Source organism: Sander lucioperca, chromosome 16 (assembly GCF_008315115.2).
Source record: "Sander lucioperca isolate FBNREF2018 chromosome 16, SLUC_FBN_1.2, whole genome shotgun sequence".
NCBI classification, from domain to species: domain Eukaryota; kingdom Metazoa; phylum Chordata; class Actinopteri; order Perciformes; family Percidae; genus Sander; species Sander lucioperca.
This window is the reverse complement of record NC_050188.1, coordinates 25,295,304-25,316,698: the sequence shown is the minus strand read 5'-3', so window position 1 is coordinate 25,316,698 and position 21,395 is coordinate 25,295,304. Positions and strand designations below refer to the sequence as shown.

Sequence of the window (21,395 nt, the reverse complement as noted above, 5' to 3'; positions counted from 1 at the left end):
CTATGACTTTTTCATCACTTTTTTCGACATAATATACTATGACTTTTTCATCACTTTTTTCGACATAATATACTATGACTTTTTCATCACTTTTTTCGACATACTATACTATGACTTTTTTCGACATACTATACTATGACTTTTTTATGACTTTTTTCGACATAATATACTATGACTTTTTCATCACTTTTTTCGACATACTATACTATGACTTTTTTCGACATACTATACTATGACTTTTTTATGACTTTTTTCGACATAATATACTGACTTTTTCATCACTTTTTTCGACATACTATACTATGACTTTTTATGACTTTTTTCGACATACTATACTATGACTTTTTTTGACATACTATACTATGACTTTTTTATCTATTTTTTCAACATCCTATACTATGACTTTTTTATCTTTTTTTTGAACATACTATACTATGACTTTTTTTGACATACTATACTATGACTTTTTTATCACTTTTTTCGACATACTATACTATGACTTTTTTCGACATAATATACTATGACTTTTTTTGACATACTATACTATGACTTTTTTTGACATACTATACTATGACTTTTTTATCACTTTTTTCGACATACTATACTATGACTTTTTTTGACATACTATACTATGACTTTTTTCGACATACTATACTATGACTTTTATCACTTTTTTCGACATACTACACTATGACTTTTTTCCGACATACTATACTATGACTTTTTTATCACTTTTTTCAACATAATATACTATGACTTTTTTATCACTTTTTTTGACATAATATACTATGACTTTTTTTCGACATACTATACTATGACTTTTTCATCACTTTTTTTGACATACTATACTATGACTTTCTTCGACATACTATACTATGACTTTTTAATCACTATATTCGACATACTATACTATGACTTTTTCATCACATTTTTCAACATAGTACACTATGACTTTTTTATCACTTTTTTCGACATACTATACTATGACTTTTTCATCATTTTTTTCGACATACTATACTATGACTTTTTTCAACATATTATACTATGACTTTTTTATCACTTTTTTCGACATAATATACTATGACTTTTTTCAATATACTATACTATGACTTTTTCATCACATTTTCGACATACTATACTATGACTTTTTTATCACTTTTTTCGACATACTATACTATGACTTTTTTTGATATACTATACTATCACTTTTTATCACTTTTTTTGACATAATATACTATGACTTTTTTCGACATACTATACTATCACTTTTTATCACTTTTTTCGACATACTATACTATGAGTTTTTCATCACAATTTTCAACATAGTATACTATGACTTTTTTTATCACTTTTTCCGACATACTATACTATAACTTTTTCGACATACTATACTATGACTTTTTCATCACAATTTTCAACATATTATACTATGACTTTTATCACTTTTTTCGACATAATATACTATGACTTTTTTCAATATACTATACTCTGACTTTTTCATCACATTTTCGACATAATATACTATGACTTTTTTTATCACTTTTTTTGACATAATATACCATGACTTTTTTTCGACATACTATACTATGACTTTTTCATCACTTTTTTCGACATACTATACTATGACTTTCTTCGACATACTATACTATGACTTTTTTCACTTTTTTCAACATACTATACTATGACTTTTTTATCTTTTTTTTCTCGACATACTATACTATGACTTTTTTTATCACTTTTTTCGACATACTATACCCTGACTTTTTTCGATATACTATACTATGACTTTTTTTATCACTTTTTCCGACATACTATACTATAACTTTTTCGACATACTATACTATGCCTTTTTAATCACTGTATTCGACATACTATACTATGACTTTTTCATCACAATTTTCAACATAGTATACTATGACTTTTTTATCTTTTTTTTCTCGACATACTATACTATGACTTTTTTTATCACTTTTTTCGACATACTATACTATGACTTTTTTCGACATACTATACTATAACTTTTTCGACATACTATACTATGACTTTTTAATCACTGTATTCGACATACTATATACTATGACTTTTTAATCACTGTATTCGACATACTATACTATGACTTTTTTCAACATATTATACTATGACTTTTTTATCACTTTTTTCGACATAATATACTATGACTTTTTTCGACATAATATACTATGACTTTTTCATCACATTTTCGACAAAATATACTATGACTTTTTTTATCACTTTTTTTGACATAATATACTATGACTTTTTCATCACTTTTTTCGACATAATATACTATGACTTTTTCATCACTTTTTTCGACATACTATACTATGACTTTTTTTATCACTTTTTTCGACATACTATACTATGACTTTTTCATCACTTTTTTCGACATAATATACTATGACTTTTTCATCACTTTTTTCGACATACTATACTATGACTTTTTTCGACATAATATACTATGACTTTTTCATCACTTTTTTCGACATACTATACTATGACTTTTTTCGACATACTATACTATGACTTTTTTCGACATCATATACTATGAGTTTTTTTGACATACTATACTATGAGTTTTTTTGACATACTATACTATGACTTTTTTTATCACTTTTTTCGACATACTATACTATGACTTTTTTATCACTTTTTTCGACATACTATACTATGACTTTTTTCGACATAATATACTATGACTTTTTTTGACAAACTATACTATGAGTTTTTTTGACATACTATACTATGACTTTTTTCGATATACTATACTATCACTTTTTATCACTTTTTTTGACATACTATACTATGACTTTTTTCGACATATTATACTATGACTTTTTTATCACTTTTTTCAACATAATATAATATGACTTTTTTATCACTTTTTGCGACATAGTATACTATGACTTTTTTCAACATACTATACTATCACTTTTTATCACTTTTTTTGACATAATATACTATGACTTTTTTTCGACATACTATACTGTGACTTTCTTCGACATACTATACTATGACTTTTTTCACTTTTTTCAACATACTATACTATGACTTTTTTATCTTTTTTTTCTCGACATACTATACTATGACTTTTTTTATCACTTTTTTCGACATACTATACCCTGACTTTTTTCGATATACTATACTATGACTTTTTTTATCACTTTTTCCGACATACTATACTATAACTTTTTCGACATACTATACTATGACTTTTTTTGACATACTATACTATGACTTTTTTATCTATTTTTTCAACATCCTATACTATGACTTTTTTATCTTTTTTTTGAACATACTATACTATGACTTTTTTTGACATACTATACTATGACTTTTTTATCACTTTTTTCGACATACTATACTATGACTTTTTTCGACATAATATACTATGACTTTTTTTGACATACTATACTATGACTTTTTTTGACATACTATACTATGACTTTTTTATCACTTTTTTCGACATACTATACTATGACTTTTTTTGACATACTATACTATGACTTTTTTCGACATACTATACTATGACTTTTATCACTTTTTTCGACATACTACACTATGACTTTTTTCCGACATACTATACTATGACTTTTTTATCACTTTTTTCAACATAATATACTATGACTTTTTTATCACTTTTTTTGACATAATATACTATGACTTTTTTTCGACATACTATACTATGACTTTTTCATCACTTTTTTTGACATACTATACTATGACTTTCTTCGACATACTATACTATGACTTTTTAATCACTATATTCGACATACTATACTATGACTTTTTCATCACATTTTTCAACATAGTACACTATGACTTTTTTATCACTTTTTTCGACATACTATACTATGACTTTTTCATCATTTTTTTCGACATACTATACTATGACTTTTTTCAACATATTATACTATGACTTTTTTATCACTTTTTTCGACATAATATACTATGACTTTTTTCAATATACTATACTATGACTTTTTCATCACATTTTCGACATACTATACTATGACTTTTTTATCACTTTTTTCGACATACTATACTATGACTTTTTTTGATATACTATACTATCACTTTTTATCACTTTTTTTGACATAATATACTATGACTTTTTTCGACATACTATACTATCACTTTTTATCACTTTTTTCGACATACTATACTATGACTTTTTCATCACAATTTTCAACATAGTATACTATGACTTTTTTTATCACTTTTTCCGACATACTATACTATAACTTTTTCGACATACTATACTATGACTTTTTCATCACAATTTTCAACATATTATACTATGACTTTTATCACTTTTTTCGACATAATATACTATGACTTTTTTCAATATACTATACTCTGACTTTTTCATCACATTTTCGACATAATATACTATGACTTTTTTTATCACTTTTTTTGACATAATATACCATGACTTTTTTTCGACATACTATACTATGACTTTTTCATCACTTTTTTCGACATAATATACTATGACTTTTCATCACTTTTTTCGACATAATATACTATGACTTTTTTATGACTTTTTTCGACATAATATACTATGACTTTTTCATCACTTTTTTCGACATATTATACTATGACTTTTATCACTTTTTTCGACATAATATACTATGACTTTTTTCAATATACTATACTCTGACTTTTTCATCACATTTTCGACATAATATACTATGACTTTTTTTATCACTTTTTTTGACATAATATACCATGACTTTTTTCGACATACTATACTATGACTTTTTCATCACTTTTTTCGACATAATATACTATGACTTTTTCATCACTTTTTTCGACATACTATACTATGACTTTTTTATGACTTTTTTCGACATAATATACTATGACTTTTTCATCACTTTTTTCGACATAATATACTGACTTTTTCATCACTTTTTTCGACATACTATACTATGACTTTTTTCGACATACTATACTATGACTTTTTTATGACTTTTTTCGACATACTATACTATGAGTTTTTTTGACATACTATACTATGAGTTTTTTTGACATACTATACTATGAGTTTTTTTGACATACTATACTATGACTTTTTTCGATATACTATACTATCACTTTTTATCACTTTTTTTGACATAATATACTATGACTTTTTTCGACATACTATACTATGAGTTTTTTTGACATACTATACTATGACTTTTTTATCTATTTTTTCAACATCCTATACTATGACTGTTTTTATCTTTTTTTTTGACATACTATATTATGACTTTTTTTGACATACTATACTATGACTTTTTTATCACTTTTTTCGACATACTATACTATGACTTTTTTCGACATAATATACTATGACTTTTTTTGACATACTATACTATGAGTTTTTTTGACATACTATACTATGACTTTTTTCGATATAATATACTATCACTTTTTATCACTTTTTTTGACATACTATACTATGACTTTTTTCGACATACTATACTATGACTTTTATCACTTTTTTCGACATACTATACTATGACTTTTTTCCGACATACTATACTATGACTTTTTTTGACATACTATACTATGACTTTTTTATCACTTTTTTCGACATACTATACTATGACTTTTTCATCATTTTTTTCGACATACTATACTATGACTTTTTTCAACATATTATACTATGACTTTTTTATCACTTTTTTCGACATAATATACTATGACTTTTTTCAATATACTATACTATGACTTTTTCATCACATTTTCGACATAATATACTATGACTTTTTTTATCACTTTTTTCGACATACTATACTATGACTTTTTCATCACAATTTTCAACATAGTATACTATGACTTTTTTTATCACTTTTTCCGACATACTATACTATAACTTTTTCGACATACTATACTATGACTTTTTAATCACTGTATTCGACATACTATACTATGACTTTTTCATCACAATTTTCAACATATTATACTATGACTTTTATCACTTTTTTCGACATAATATACTATGACTTTTTTCAATATACTATACTATGACTTTTTTATGACTTTTTTCGACATACTATACTATGACTTTTTTCGACAAAATATACTATGACTTTTTTTGACATACTATACTATGACTTTTTTTGACATACTATACTATGACTTTTTTCGATAAGTATGTTTAATCACTATATTCGACATACTATACTATGACTTTTTCATCACATTTTTCAACATAGTACACTATGACTTTTTTATCACTTTTTTCAACATAATATACTATGACTTTTTTATCACTTTTTTCGACATAGTATACTATGACTTTTTTCGACATACTATACTATCACTTTTTATCACTTTTTTCAACATACTATACTATGACTTTTTTATCTTTTTTTTTCGACATACTATACTATGACTTTTTTCGATATACTATACTATGACTTTTTTATCACTTTTTTCGACATACTATACTATGACTTTTTCATCACATTTTCGACATAATATACTATGACTTTTTTATCACTTTTTTTGACATAATATACTATGACTTTTTTATCTTTTTTTTCAACATACTATACTATGACTTTTTTATCTTTTTTTTCGACATACTATACTATGACTTTTTTTATCACTTTTTTCGACATACTATACCCTGACTTTTTTCCATATACTATACTATGACTTTTTTTATCACTTTTTCCGACATACTATACTATAACTTTTTCGACATACTATACTATGACTTTTTAATCACTGTATTCGACATACTATACTATGACTTTTTCATCACAATTTTCAACATATTATACTATGACTTATCACTTTTTTCGACATAATATACTATGACTTTTTTCAATATACTATACTCTGACTTTTTCATCACATTTTCGACATAATATACTATGACTTTTTTTATCACTTTTTTTGACATAATATACCATGACTTTTTTCGACATACTATACTATGACTTTTTCATCACTTTTTTCGACATAATATACTATGACTTTTTCATCACTTTTTTCGACATAATATACTATGACTTTTTTCGACATACTATACTATGACTTTTTTATGACTTTTTTCGACATAATATACTATGACTTTTTCATCACTTTTTTCGACATAATATACTGACTTTTTCATCACTTTTTTCGACATACTATACTATGACTTTTTTCGACATACTATACTATGACTTTTTTCGACATACTATACTGTGACTTTTTTTGACATACTATACTATGACTTTTTTATCACTTTTTTTGACATACTATACTATGACTTTTTTATCACTTTTTTCGACATACTATACAATGACTTTTTTCGACATACTATACTATGAGTTTTTTTGACATACTATACTATGACTTTTTTATCTATTTTTTCAACATCCTATACTATGACTGTTTTTATCTTTTTTTTTGACATACTATATTATGACTTTTTTTGACATACTATACTATGACTTTTTTATCACTTTTTTCGACATACTATACTATGACTTTTTTCGACATAATATACTATGACTTTTTTTGACATACTATACTATGAGTTTTTTTGACTACTATATGACTTTTTTCGATAATATACTATCACTTTTTATCACTTTTTTTGACATACTATACTATGACTTTTTTCGACATACTATACTATGACTTTTATCACTTTTTTCGACATACTATACTATGACTTTTTTCCGACATACTATACTATGACTTTTTTTGACATACTATACTATGACTTTTTTATCACTTTTTTCGACATACTATACTATGACTTTTTCATCATTTTTTTCGACATACTATACTATGACTTTTTTCAACATATTATACTATGACTTTTTTATCACTTTTTTCGACATAATATACTATGACTTTTTTCAATATACTATACTATGACTTTTTCATCACATTTTCGACATAATATACTATGACTTTTTTTATCACTTTTTTCGACATACTATACTATGACTTTTTCATCACAATTTTCAACATAGTATACTATGACTTTTTTTATCACTTTTTCCGACATACTATACTATAACTTTTTCGACATACTATACTATGACTTTTTAATCACTGTATTCGACATACTATACTATGACTTTTCATCACAATTTTCAACATATTATACTATGACTTTTATCACTTTTTTCGACATAATATACTATGACTTTTTTCAATATACTATACTATGACTTTTTTATGACTTTTTTCGACATACTATACTATGACTTTTTTCGACAAAATATACTATGACTTTTTTTGACATACTATACTATGACTTTTTTTGACATACTATACTATGACTTTTTTCGATAAGTATGTTTAATCACTATATTCGACATACTATACTATGACTTTTTCATCACATTTTTCAACATAGTACACTATGACTTTTTTATCACTTTTTTCAACATAATATACTATGACTTTTTTATCACTTTTTTCGACATAGTATACTATGACTTTTTTCGACATACTATACTATCACTTTTTATCACTTTTTTCAACATACTATACTATGACTTTTTTATCTTTTTTTTTCGACATACTATACTATGACTTTTTTCGATATACTATACTATGACTTTTTTATCACTTTTTTCGACATACTATACTATGACTTTTCATCACATTTTCGACATAATATACTATGACTTTTTTATCACTTTTTTTGACATAATATACTATGACTTTTTTATCTTTTTTTTCAACATACTATACTATGACTTTTTTATCTTTTTTTTCGACATACTATACTATGACTTTTTTTATCACTTTTTTCGACATACTATACCCTGACTTTTTTCCATATACTATACTATGACTTTTTTTATCACTTTTTCCGACATACTATACTATAACTTTTTCGACATACTATACTATGACTTTTTAATCACTGTATTCGACATACTATACTATGACTTTTTCATCACAATTTTCAACATATTATACTATGACTTATCACTTTTTTCGACATAATATACTATGACTTTTTTCAATATACTATACTCTGACTTTTTCATCACATTTTCGACATAATATACTATGACTTTTTTTATCACTTTTTTTGACATAATATACCATGACTTTTTTCGACATACTATACTATGACTTTTTCATCACTTTTTTCGACATAATATACTATGACTTTTTCATCACTTTTTTCGACATAATATACTATGACTTTTTTCGACATACTATACTATGACTTTTTTATGACTTTTTTCGACATAATATACTATGACTTTTTCATCACTTTTTTCGACATAATATACTGACTTTTTCATCACTTTTTTCGACATACTATACTATGACTTTTTTCGACATACTATACTATGACTTTTTTCGACATACTATACTGTGACTTTTTTTGACATACTATACTATGACTTTTTTATCACTTTTTTTGACATACTATACTATGACTTTTTTATCACTTTTTTCGACATACTATACAATGACTTTTTTCGACATAATATACTATGACTTTTTTTGACATACTATACTATGACTTTTTTCGATATAATATACTATCACTTTTTATCACTTTTTTTGACATACTATACTATGACTTTTTTCGACATACTATACTATGACTTTTATCACTTTTTTCGACATACTATACTATGACTTTTTTCCGACATACTATACTATGACTTTTTTTGACATACTATACTATGACTTTTTTATCTTTTTTTTCAACATCCTATACTATGACTTTTTTCAACATATTATACTATGACTTTTTTATCACTTTTTTCGACATAATATACTATGACTTTTTTCAATATACTATACTATGACTTTTTCATCACATTTTCGACATAATATACTATGACTTTTTTTATCACTTTTTTCGACATAATATACTATGACTTTTTCATCACTTTTTTCGACATACTATACCAGGGGTGGCGAACCTGTGGCTCTTGAGCCATATGCGGCTCTTTGCCTGCTCCTTTGAGGCTCTTACTGTGTGGCTGGGGGCTGTGTTATTGGTGGATTTATTTTTTTTATTTTTTACTTTTTGAAACATTTCAGATAAGTAGAAAAAAAAAATGGAATGCACTTGCCAATACATTTGCCAATTATTTTAAAATAAAAAATAATGCAGCAGCAGTTTTGAGGACAAATTCTACAACCCGAGGAAAAAAAAGCTGCCACAGATCACCTTCCTCATTAACCCTTTCACTGCTGAATCAGATTGTTTGAAAGCCCCTTTAGTGACAAACGAGTGAAAGAGTCGCTTCGAGTGGCACAACCGAGTTCTAGCAAGACCTGAAAAGGATTGTGGATAACAATCCTTTTCAGGTCAGATTTCCCACTGAGTCAATCTAAGTGAGGAAAAAAAACTATGAAAACTGCTATGTATTATGACTGTCATCAGATCTGGAAGTCACTGTTGCTGTTGTAGTGTGGACGTGCATGTGTTGTGTGGCTTTTTGCTATGGTGCAGGTTTTTTTGTGGCTTTTTATGCTGAACTGGTTGGCCACCCCTGTACTATACTATGACTTTTTTATGACTTTTTTCGACATACTATACTATGACTTTTTTTGACATACTATACTATGACTTTTTTTGACATACTATACTATGACTTTTTTCGATATACTATACTATCACTTTTTATCACTTTTTTTGACATAATATACTATGACTTTTTTCGACATACTATACTATGAGTTTTTTTGACATACTATACTATGACTTTTTTATCTTTTTTTTCAACATCCTATACTATGACTTTTTTATCTTTTTTTTCGACATACTATACTATGACTTTTTTTGACATACTATACTATGACTTTTTTATCACTTTTTTCGACATACTATACTATGACTTTTTTATCACTTTTTTCGACATACTATACTATCACTTTTTATCACTTTTTTTGACATAATATACTATGACTTTTTTCGACATACTATACTATCACTTTTTATCACTTTTTTTGACATAATATACTATGACTTTTTTCGACATACTGTACTATGACTTTTTTATCTTTTTTTTCTACATACTATACTATGACTTTTTTTGACATACTATACTATGACTTTTTTATCACTTTTTTCCGACATACTATGACTTTTTTCGACATACTATACTATGACTTTTTTCGACATACTATGACTTTTTTCGACATACTATACTATGACTTTTTTCGACATACTATACCATGACTTTTTTTTATCACTTTTTTCAACATACTATACTATGACTTTTTTATCACTTTTTTCGACATATTATACTGACTTTTATCACTTTTTTCGACATACTTTTTTCCGACATAGTATACTATCACTTTTTATCACTTTTTTTGACATAATATACTATGACTTTTTTTGACATACTATACTATGACTTTTTTTGACATACTATACTATGACTTTTTTATCACTTTTTTCGACATACTATACTATGACTTTTTTTGACATACTATACTATGACTTTTTTATCACTTTTTTCGACATACTATACTATGACTTTTTTCCGACATACTATGACTTTTTTCGACATAATATACTATGACTTTTTTATCACTTTTTTCGACATATTATACTATGACTTATCACTTTTTTCGACATACTATACTATGACTTTTTTCCGACATATTATACTATGACTTTTTTATCACTTTTTTCAACATAATATACTGACTTTTTTATCACTTTTTTCGACATAGTATACTATGACTTTTTTCGACATACTATACTATCACTTTTTATCACTTTTTTTGACATAATATACTATGACTTTTTCATCACTTTTTTCGACATACTATGACTTTCTTCGACATACTATACTATGACTTTTTTATCACTTTTTTCGACATACTATACTATGACTTTTTTCGACATACTATACTATGACTTTTTCATCACTTTTTTCGACATACTATACTATGACTTTCTTCGACATACTATACTATGACTTTTTTCGACATACTATACTATGACTTTTTCACTTTTTTCGACATACTATACTATGACTTTTTTCGACATACTATACTATGACTTTTTCATCACTTTTTCGACATAATATACTATGATTTTTTTATCACTTTTTTTGACATAATATACTATGACTTTTTTCGACATACTATACTATGACTTTTTTTGACATAGTATACTGACTTTTTTATCACTTTTTTCGATATAATATACTATGACTTTTTTCGATATACTATGACTTTTTCATCACTTTTTTCGACATACTATACTAGGACTTTTTCAAAACGTTTTTCGATATACTATACTATGACTTTTTTATCTTTTTTTTCAACATCCTATACTATGACTTTTTTATCACTTTTTTCGACATACTATACTATGACTTTTTTCGACATACTATACTATGACTTTTTTCGACATAATATACTATGACTTTTTTCGATATACTATACTATCACTTTTTATCACTTTTTTCGACATACTATACTATGACTTTTTAATCACTGTATTCGACATACTATACTATGACTTTTTTATCACTTTTTTCGACATACTATACTATCACTTTTTATCACTTTTTTCAACATACTATACTATGACTTTTTTATCTTTTTTTTTCGACATACTATACTATGACTTTTTTCGACATAATATACTATGACTTTTTTATCACTTTTTTTGACATAATATACTATGACTTTTTTATCGACATACTATACTATGACTTTTTTTGACATACTATACTATGACTTTTTTATCACTTTTTTCGACATACTATACTATGACTTTTTTTGACATACTATACTATGACTTTTTTATCACTTTTTTCGACATACTATACTATGACTTTTTTATCACTTTTTTGACATATACTATGACTTTTTTCGACATACTATACTATGACGTTTTATCACTTTGACATACTATATGACTTTTTTTCGACATACTATACTATGACTTTTTTATCACTTTTTTCGACATACTATACTATGACTTTTTTCCGACATACTATGACTTTTTTATCACTTTTTTCAACATAATATATTGACTTTTTTATCACTTTTTTCGACATAGTATACTATGACTTTTTTCGACATACTATGACTTTTTTCAACATCCTATACTATGACTTTTTTATCACTTTTTTCGACATACTACATACTATGACTTTTTTCGACATACTATACTATGACTTTTTTTATCACTTTTTTCAACATACTATACTATGACTTTTTCAAAACGTTTTTCGACAAACTATGACTTTTTCATCACTTTTTTTCGACATACGATACAAAAATAAAGCACTTTTATGATTATTATTATTAGTTTATTTGTCAGGGACAATGCAGCGCACATTATTACATACATAATTATCATAGTCAAAGCCATAACAATATGTGTAGATCTGTTGCATAAAAGGTTTCTAGCCAATTGGCTAATTTGCATCCCAAGTCCCTGGTCAAGCCTTTCTAGAAAAATAATCCAAATATAATTTCTAAAAAGAACTACATAGTGTGAGTTACACAATCATGCAGCAAATACATTGTATACTAATATATATTACATCAACATTTCACAGAGTAGCACATCACTTTATTCATATGAATTGAACAATGAAATGTAGATCATATAACACACAAAGTAGAACCTTTTTATACAACTTGTCCAGATACTGTCCTCCATTAGAGTGAAGTGTGTCTTGTATACTGAAGTTGTCAGCTCCCAGATCACTGTGGTTATCCTAATGTATCTTCCTGTGGATACTGGGACTGTCCTGATGCTGCTGGCCGCTTTGTTGAATGCAAGACATCTGTCCAGCAATACTTTCCTCTCTCGTCTTAGTATAGTATGTCGAAAAAAGTCATAGTATAGTATGTCGAAAAAAGTGATTAAAAGTCGTAGTATAGTATGTCGAAAAAAGTGAGAAAAAGTCATAGTATATTATGTTTAAAAAGTCAGTGTGTTCGACATATACGTGTCATGCTCCTGAGCCGTGACAAATAAGGGAGACGAACCATTTCCACGGTTTAAAATAAGTTGTTTATTTAATAAAAATCAAGTGCATGAACGTAAACAGCAAGGAGTGTGATTACCAGTCACATATATTATGTTTTATCAACTGTATGTGTAGTGTGCACAAAAGGAACCACAGGAAACGCTGCTGTCCTCACACGACGGACACAAGTGGGCTACTACGCTACGACTTGTGACATTTTAATACATACTATGAAATGAAAACTCCACCAACCAGTGACTGAAAGAATGAGATAGTGAATCCAAGGCTCACCTTAAGATGGTGTCGATGGTAGTTTAGGAGCTCGGAGTCGGACCCTTTGGAGGAGGCGAAGGAATTAACTAGATAAACAGTTTATTTGGAGCGTTTAATGCTGTCAACAGCAATTATAATGTGAATCTAAAGTTAACCAGTCCTTCCAGAAAAATGCGGAGTTTTTTTGTGATTGTTTTGGGCAAAAATCCTCGATTATGCGGCACGTTTTCTTAAAAAATGCGATGGAATATGTGGGATATTTATGCGATGAAATTGCGGGAACTTGCAAAAACTGTGGTTTCATCGTGGAGTTTGCAGCTTTTCGATGATGTTCACGTCACGTAATTACGTCACTTCGTAACGTTCCCATGGCAACGGGAAAATGGCTGCTCTTGTGTGAAGTTAACGCAACATTTTTAAACTTTCTGCTAAGATACAGTGAGGAAAATAAGTATTTGAACACCGTGCTATTTTGCAAGTTCTCCCACTTAGAAATCATGGAGGGGTCTGAAATTGTCATCGTAGGTGCATGTCCACTGTGAGAGACAATCTAAAAAAACAAATCCAGAAATCACAATGTATGATTTTTTAACCATTTATTTGTATGATACAGCTGCAAATAAGTATTTGAACACCTGTCTATCAGCTAGAATTCTGACCCTCAAAGACCTGTTAGTCTGCCTTTAAAATGTCCACCTCCACTCCATTTATTATCCTAAATTAGATGCCCCTGTTTGAGGTCGTTAGCTGCATAAAGACACCTGTCCATCCCATACAATCAGTAAGAATCCAACTACTAACATGGCCAAGACCAAAGAGCTGTCCAAAGACACTAGAGACAAAATTGTACACCTCCACAAGGCTGGAAAGGGCTACGGGGAAATTGCCAAGCAGCTTGGTGAAAAAAGGTCCACTGTTGGAGCAATCATTAGAAAATGGAGGAAGCTAAACATGACTGTCAATCTCCCTCGGACTGGGACTCCATGCAAGATCTCACCTCGTGGGGTCTCAGTGATCCTAAGAAAGGTGAGAAATCAGCCCAGAACTACACGGGAGGAGCTGGTCAATGACCTGAAAAGAGCTGGGACCACCGTTTCCAAGGTTACTGTTGGTAATACACTAGACGTCATGGTTTGAAATCATGCATGGAAAGAAAGTCATGTGGTCAGATGAGACCAAAATAGATCTTTTTGGTCATAATTCCACTAACCGTGTTTGGAGGATGAAGAATGATGAGTACCATCCCAAGAACACCATCCCTACTGTGAAGCATGGGGGTGGTAGCATCATGCTTTGGGCGTGTTTTTCTGCACATGGGACAGGGCGACTGCACTGTATTAAGGAGAGGATGACCGGGGCCATGTATTGCGAGATTTTGGGGAACAACCTCCTTCCCTCAGTTAGAGCATTGAAGATGGGTCGAGGCTGGGTCTTCCAACATGACAATGACCCGAAGCACACAGCCAGGATAACCAAGGAGTGGCTCTGTAAGAAGCATATCAAGGTTCTGGCGTGGCCTAGCCAGTCTCCAGACCTAAACCCAATAGAGAATCTTTGGAGGGAGCTCAAACTCCGTGTTTCTCAGCGACAGCCCAGAAACCTGACTGATCTAGAGAAGATCTGTGTGGAGGAGTGGGCCAAAATCCCTCCTGCAGTGTGTGCAAACCTGGTGAAAAACTACAGGAAACGTTTGACGTCTGTAATTGCGAACAAAGGCTACTGTACCAAATATTAACATTGATTTTCTCAGGTGTTCAAATACTTATTTGCAGCTGTATCATACAAATAAATAGTTAAAAAATCATACATTGTGATTTCTGGATTTGTTTTTTTAGATTATGTCTCTCACAGTGGACATGCACCTACGATGACAATTTCAGACCCCTCCATGATTTCTAAGTGGGAGAACTTGCAAAATAGCAGGGTGTTCAAATACTTATTTTCCTCACTGTATATGTGACTTTTTTTGCGACGAAAATGCGGGGATTATGAAATCATGCAAGCGGCGCGTATTTTGCGCGGAAATCTGCAATTTATGCGGCGAAAGTGTGGCGTATTTGATAAAAATGCGCCCCCGCCATAAATATGCAGACTCTGGCTGATTATGCGTTGAATTATGAAATCGCATGATCACGTTTTTCTGGAGGGACTTGTTTACAAATGCATCTTTTTGAAAGGACACGTTGCAGGGATTTAAAAAGAAAATCAGATTTGACATATTTCATGTTTTTGATGTCGGCAACCTTCCCGTTCGGATTTAATTTGACATTTTTCCCTTTTCTTTTTATTCCGCAGCATCAACTTTCCCTCTTCTTCCCCCCCCCCCCACACACACTCTGGAGACGACAACATGTCAGTGTTTCTCAGCCGGTGGGTCGGGACCAAAAGATGGCCGCAGGAAGCTCCGACAGAGAGCCGCAGCTCAAATAATGTTACCATAACGACGGGTTTGTGCCTCGATGCGGCTGAGAAGCACTGAGATGACGGAGCTGAATTAACGGACAAAAGCATCAGGATGGAGTTTGGTTTCTGCCGATTAACTGTGGGGACCAATCGATCGCGCACGATGACTCAGCAAACGTTTCCTGTACAAAAAAACAACAAGGCTTTTATTTTGGCGGGAATGACGGGGGCTTTTATTTTGGCGGGAATGACAGGGGCTTTTACTTTGGCCTTTTCTGTCATTTTTCTTACAAAAAAAAAAAATTAAATGAATCAACGTTTTTAAAGTCCGAGGGCGAGACCTCGCATGGTTTTTCTCATTAATAAAAAAACTAATTTTTTTCTCTGAATAGTGGACCATTTGCTCAAGGGAACGTCCTCTCCCCCAAACTATGAAAACATTTTGCAGTTCTGAAAGAAAAGGTTTTTAAAACCATTTTAGTGACATGTTTATAAAAAAAAAATCTCGTTTTGAAATCAAAAGAAATAAGTTCTGATTGAATGAATTCCACGTCTGCGTTTTAATTTTTTTGTATTTTTTAAAAAGTCTGGATGACATATAAAATATAATGGGGGCTGAATCCGTTACACTATTATTATTATTATTATTATTATTATAATTATTATAATGCTATATGACTTCTTTTTTAAATATGGTGATTATTTCCATGTTGAGCAGGTATTTGGGTCCTTTCAGTTTCAACGACATCGATTCCGCTTGGACGTTAACGACGGACGCTGAAGCTCCTTAGAGGGGAAAATCTACCTTAACTCTCCTGTTGTCTTTGGGTCAAATTTGACCCATTTTCAAAATGTTTCTATATCAGAATTTTGGGGTTTTCATTCAACCAAATTGTCAAAAAAACAACATGGATGGTTCCCTAAAATGCTCCTCACAGGTGAAATAAATGACAGGGTTCACACGCATTTTAACCAATACTTTTCGGCAAATTTCCATGACTATGTATTCCTGAAAATGTCAGTCAACATTATTAGAGCTGCACCGATTACAACTTTCTAGGCCGATTCCGATTTCCAATTTTCTTTGAGTTAGGCCAGCTGATACCGATTTTAGCCGATTCCGATTTCAGTTTTTCTAACCACTTTACAGCACACACACGTATTTATTTTCAATCTTTTCTTTAATAGAACATGTGTTGAACAGATGATGGATCACTATAAAATAGAACTATATAAATTACTCCTGGTGTGGGACATTCACACACATCTAAAGAGCAATGTTAGAACCATTTCCTTCTTTTCACATCCAATATCAACTAAAGAAATGTGATTTAGGTTTTTGGTGTCGTCCCTCCACGCCCTACTTTCTCCTTGCAGGTGTTGCATATTGTAAACTTGTTATCTTCTGCACACACGCTGAAGAATTCCCAAACAGCTGACATGTTGCAGGTTAATTCACCAGGTTCCTACATGTGGAGAATAGCGCCGACACACGCCTTCACACCGCGAGCGGGTACGCGCCACACACGGCGGAAAAGTTGAGAGAAAGGAGAAAGAGAGCGTGCTGTGGCGTCCATGCTGTGGCGTCCGTGTGTGCGTGCGTCCTTGAGAACTGTAACTGGTATAACTTATGTTGTCAGTTAATTGTAGCGTTGACCGGCATGAAATCACCATATGTCAGACTGACCTGCCGGTCGCCGGTCATGGTCGAGCACGTGAAAACCGGCTAATTCTGGTCACCGGTCGATCTATCGGTGCATCTCTAGAAATTATACATTAAGAATAAAACTCTGTGTTAAAGTTCCCCCTCAGAGGTTTAACAATAAAATGAATGACGATGTATGTGGTTCATAGTGGGATTCGTAATATCGACAGAATGACAGAAAAAGCGCAGAAGTGAGAAAAAACATGAAAAGGGGAAAAAAAGTAACAAACGTGGGAAAAAGTTTTTTTTAATTTGGATCGAGAAAATCAAAAAGTTGCTCCACGTCAAAATATAAAATGAAAACTTTTTTTTTTCAACATTTTGTTGCTTTTTCCGAAATATTTTTCAATGTTATTTAATCTTTTTCTTTTCCAAATGCTACAAAATTGAATAAAACGCCCAAATTCAATGCGAGTAATGAACTGATCATTAATGTTACTTATGAAGAGCGTCGTACGGAACCATCCACGTTATTAATTTTTTTAACAATTTGGTTGTAAGAAACCCAAATTTCTGATATAGAGAATTGTTGAAAGTGACCCGAGGACAACGGGAAGGGTTAAAGGAGAATTACGGTCGATTTCAACCCGTAGCTCTGTTGTTTGTAAATGTGGAGTGCTGTCAGTAGCGAGAAAAACTAAACCAATCGGTGCTGCCTACACCGAGTTATCCCCCTGCTATTGTTAGCACCCAACAGGCTTAAACAGGGCAGGTTTTAAACGTGTTTTTAGCCTCTAAACATGCTCAAATTGTCATTACAAGAGCCTACCCATGTGCAGTGATTCCTTCTGAGGGAACTCAGTGAATCTGACTGGAATATTGGATTGTATGAGTTTGACAATCGACTAGTGTGGACTTGACTGGAAAACAGGAAATAAACAGAGGTATGTTCACTGGCTGGATTATAGGGTTGGGTACCGAAACGCAGTGCCAACAAGGCACCGGTTCCGACCTAAACGGTAGTAACGAGACCGAATAACAACGAAAATTTGGGTGCCTTATTTCGGTGCCTGACTTTACACTCCACTCAACAGCAGGTAACGTTAGCCTAGCTTTAGCTAGCAGCTGGATTAAACAGGGTTAAAATGCTGACAGCTAACGTTAAACAGTGTAAAGTGTGACTGTATTTCAACAGTCTGCTCTGCAGCGCAGCAGATGCCGACGTCGGAAAAACACAGACGGTGCGTTCACTAAAACTGGTAACCTACAGCCTCGCGGTGCATTCAAAGTTATTGTAAAATACCCTTTTCCCATCTGGTGGTTGTTTTTGTCATTCAACAGCAATTTACTGGTGAAATACGTTATTGTTTATTATAAGTTATAGTTATTACATTACTATTAAATCATTTAATTTTGACCATACGGCCGTAGTAATAAACAAGTTGTTCTTAAACGTCGCCGACTGTTTAGTACTCTTCTTACTTTCTTAAAAGTATCGGTTCAGGCACCGTTTAGGCACCAGCACCGTATCAGAAAAAAAAAAACTATACCCAACCCTACTGGATTAACACGACTTTTATGCCTTTCTGTCACATCTACTGCAGTCAGATTCTCTGAGTTCCCTCAGAAGGAATCACTGCACGAGTAGGCTCTTGTAATGACATTTCGAGCATGTTTAGAGGCTAAAAACACGTTTAAAACCTGCCCCGTTTAAGCCTGTTGGGTGCTAACGTTAGCAGGGGGATAACACGGTGTAGGCAGCACCGATTGGTTTAGTTTTACTCCAGATTTCCAAACAACAACAGAGCTACGGGTTGAAATCGACCATAATTCTCCTTTAAGACAACGAGCAGATTTATCAGAGTCGATCGACGTGAAAGGGAGATGACCCCAAAATCCTGTTTGTGTTTTTTTTTTTGTCCAAAAATAAAACAAAATAAAAACAAGAAAGGCATGTGTGCTGTACTTCAGGAAAACAGGCAACTTTACCTCTCAGTCAGTTTAAGCTACAAACTTTAATAATTAATATTGTGACCATTCAACAGGTTCTCACACTCATCTCGTAAAATACGGACGCTCGGTCAGGCGCCTTTGTCGTTCTTATTGACGCTAAAAAAAGTCCCTTTAGCGCTATAAGTAAACGCGCTTGGTCGGGACTATTGCCGTCCCTTTAGCGCTATAAGTAAACGCGCTTGGTCGGGACTATTGCTGTCCCTTTTGACGCAGTTATGTTAAGGAAAGGGTCGTGGGGTGGGCGTACGGTTCCGTGAAACGCGGGAGGAAAGAAAAAAAACGACTATAGCAAGCATGACAAGCGGGACATGAACCCCGCTCTCCTGGGTGAAAGTCCTGTGTTTGACCCATCCACCCCCCCAACCAACCTCCTTACATACTACTCTCTAAGGGCCCTGACACACCAACCAGACGGCCGACCGTCGGCAGTAAAGTCAGTCGAACTGATCAGTCGGGTCCCGAAGTGCCTCAGAACACACTGAGGAGACGCCGACTTGAGCGTATGCTCTGCGCGTGCGCAAAACGTAATACGTCTCCATAGCAGCAGGCGGCGCTGCTCTGTATTGTTTCCATTAACAGTCTATGATTATTTCCCAGAAAATGAGAACCGGCAGCTGATGGACGAACGCGTCACGTGGTTCTTTTTTCTCTTGAAATCACAGCCAGACTGTCATGGCGGCTCGTTCAGAATACGATCTCATATGGACTAAAATAGTTCACCGAAACGTGTTTCTGAAAACATTTTAAGAGAGAAATAGGCCGTGCAGTTGCTGAATCTGTCTCATTTCAAATCAACAAAGGTCAGTTTAAAAGATTTTCGTCAGATTTTAAGCGGCTCATCCGCTCCCCATTTCCGGGTGAGTCCCGACTGCCCTGTCTCCGACTGATGTCAGGTCGGCCAAAATGAAGGCCGACGGCTCCTCGGACGGACGACGGCACGAACACACGGAACAGACTCGAGTCACCGACCTCGCCAGACGGTCCGACGGTCTAAATCCTCTAACTGCTGCTCTCCCGGTGCGTTACACAAACACGCTGAAAGACGCCTTTTCGTCGCATCAGACGCTGACAGCCACTGTCCAAACGTCCTTATTTTACGAGTTCGGAGTGAGAAC

General features: G+C 31.6%; 1 pseudogene; it reads left to right on the top strand.

The window, feature by feature from the left end:
- LOC116051724 overlaps positions 1 to 17,002 on the top strand; it is a 38,791-nt pseudogene extending 21,789 nt beyond the window's left edge.
- The last annotated feature ends 4,393 nt before the right edge of the window (positions 17,003 to 21,395 follow it).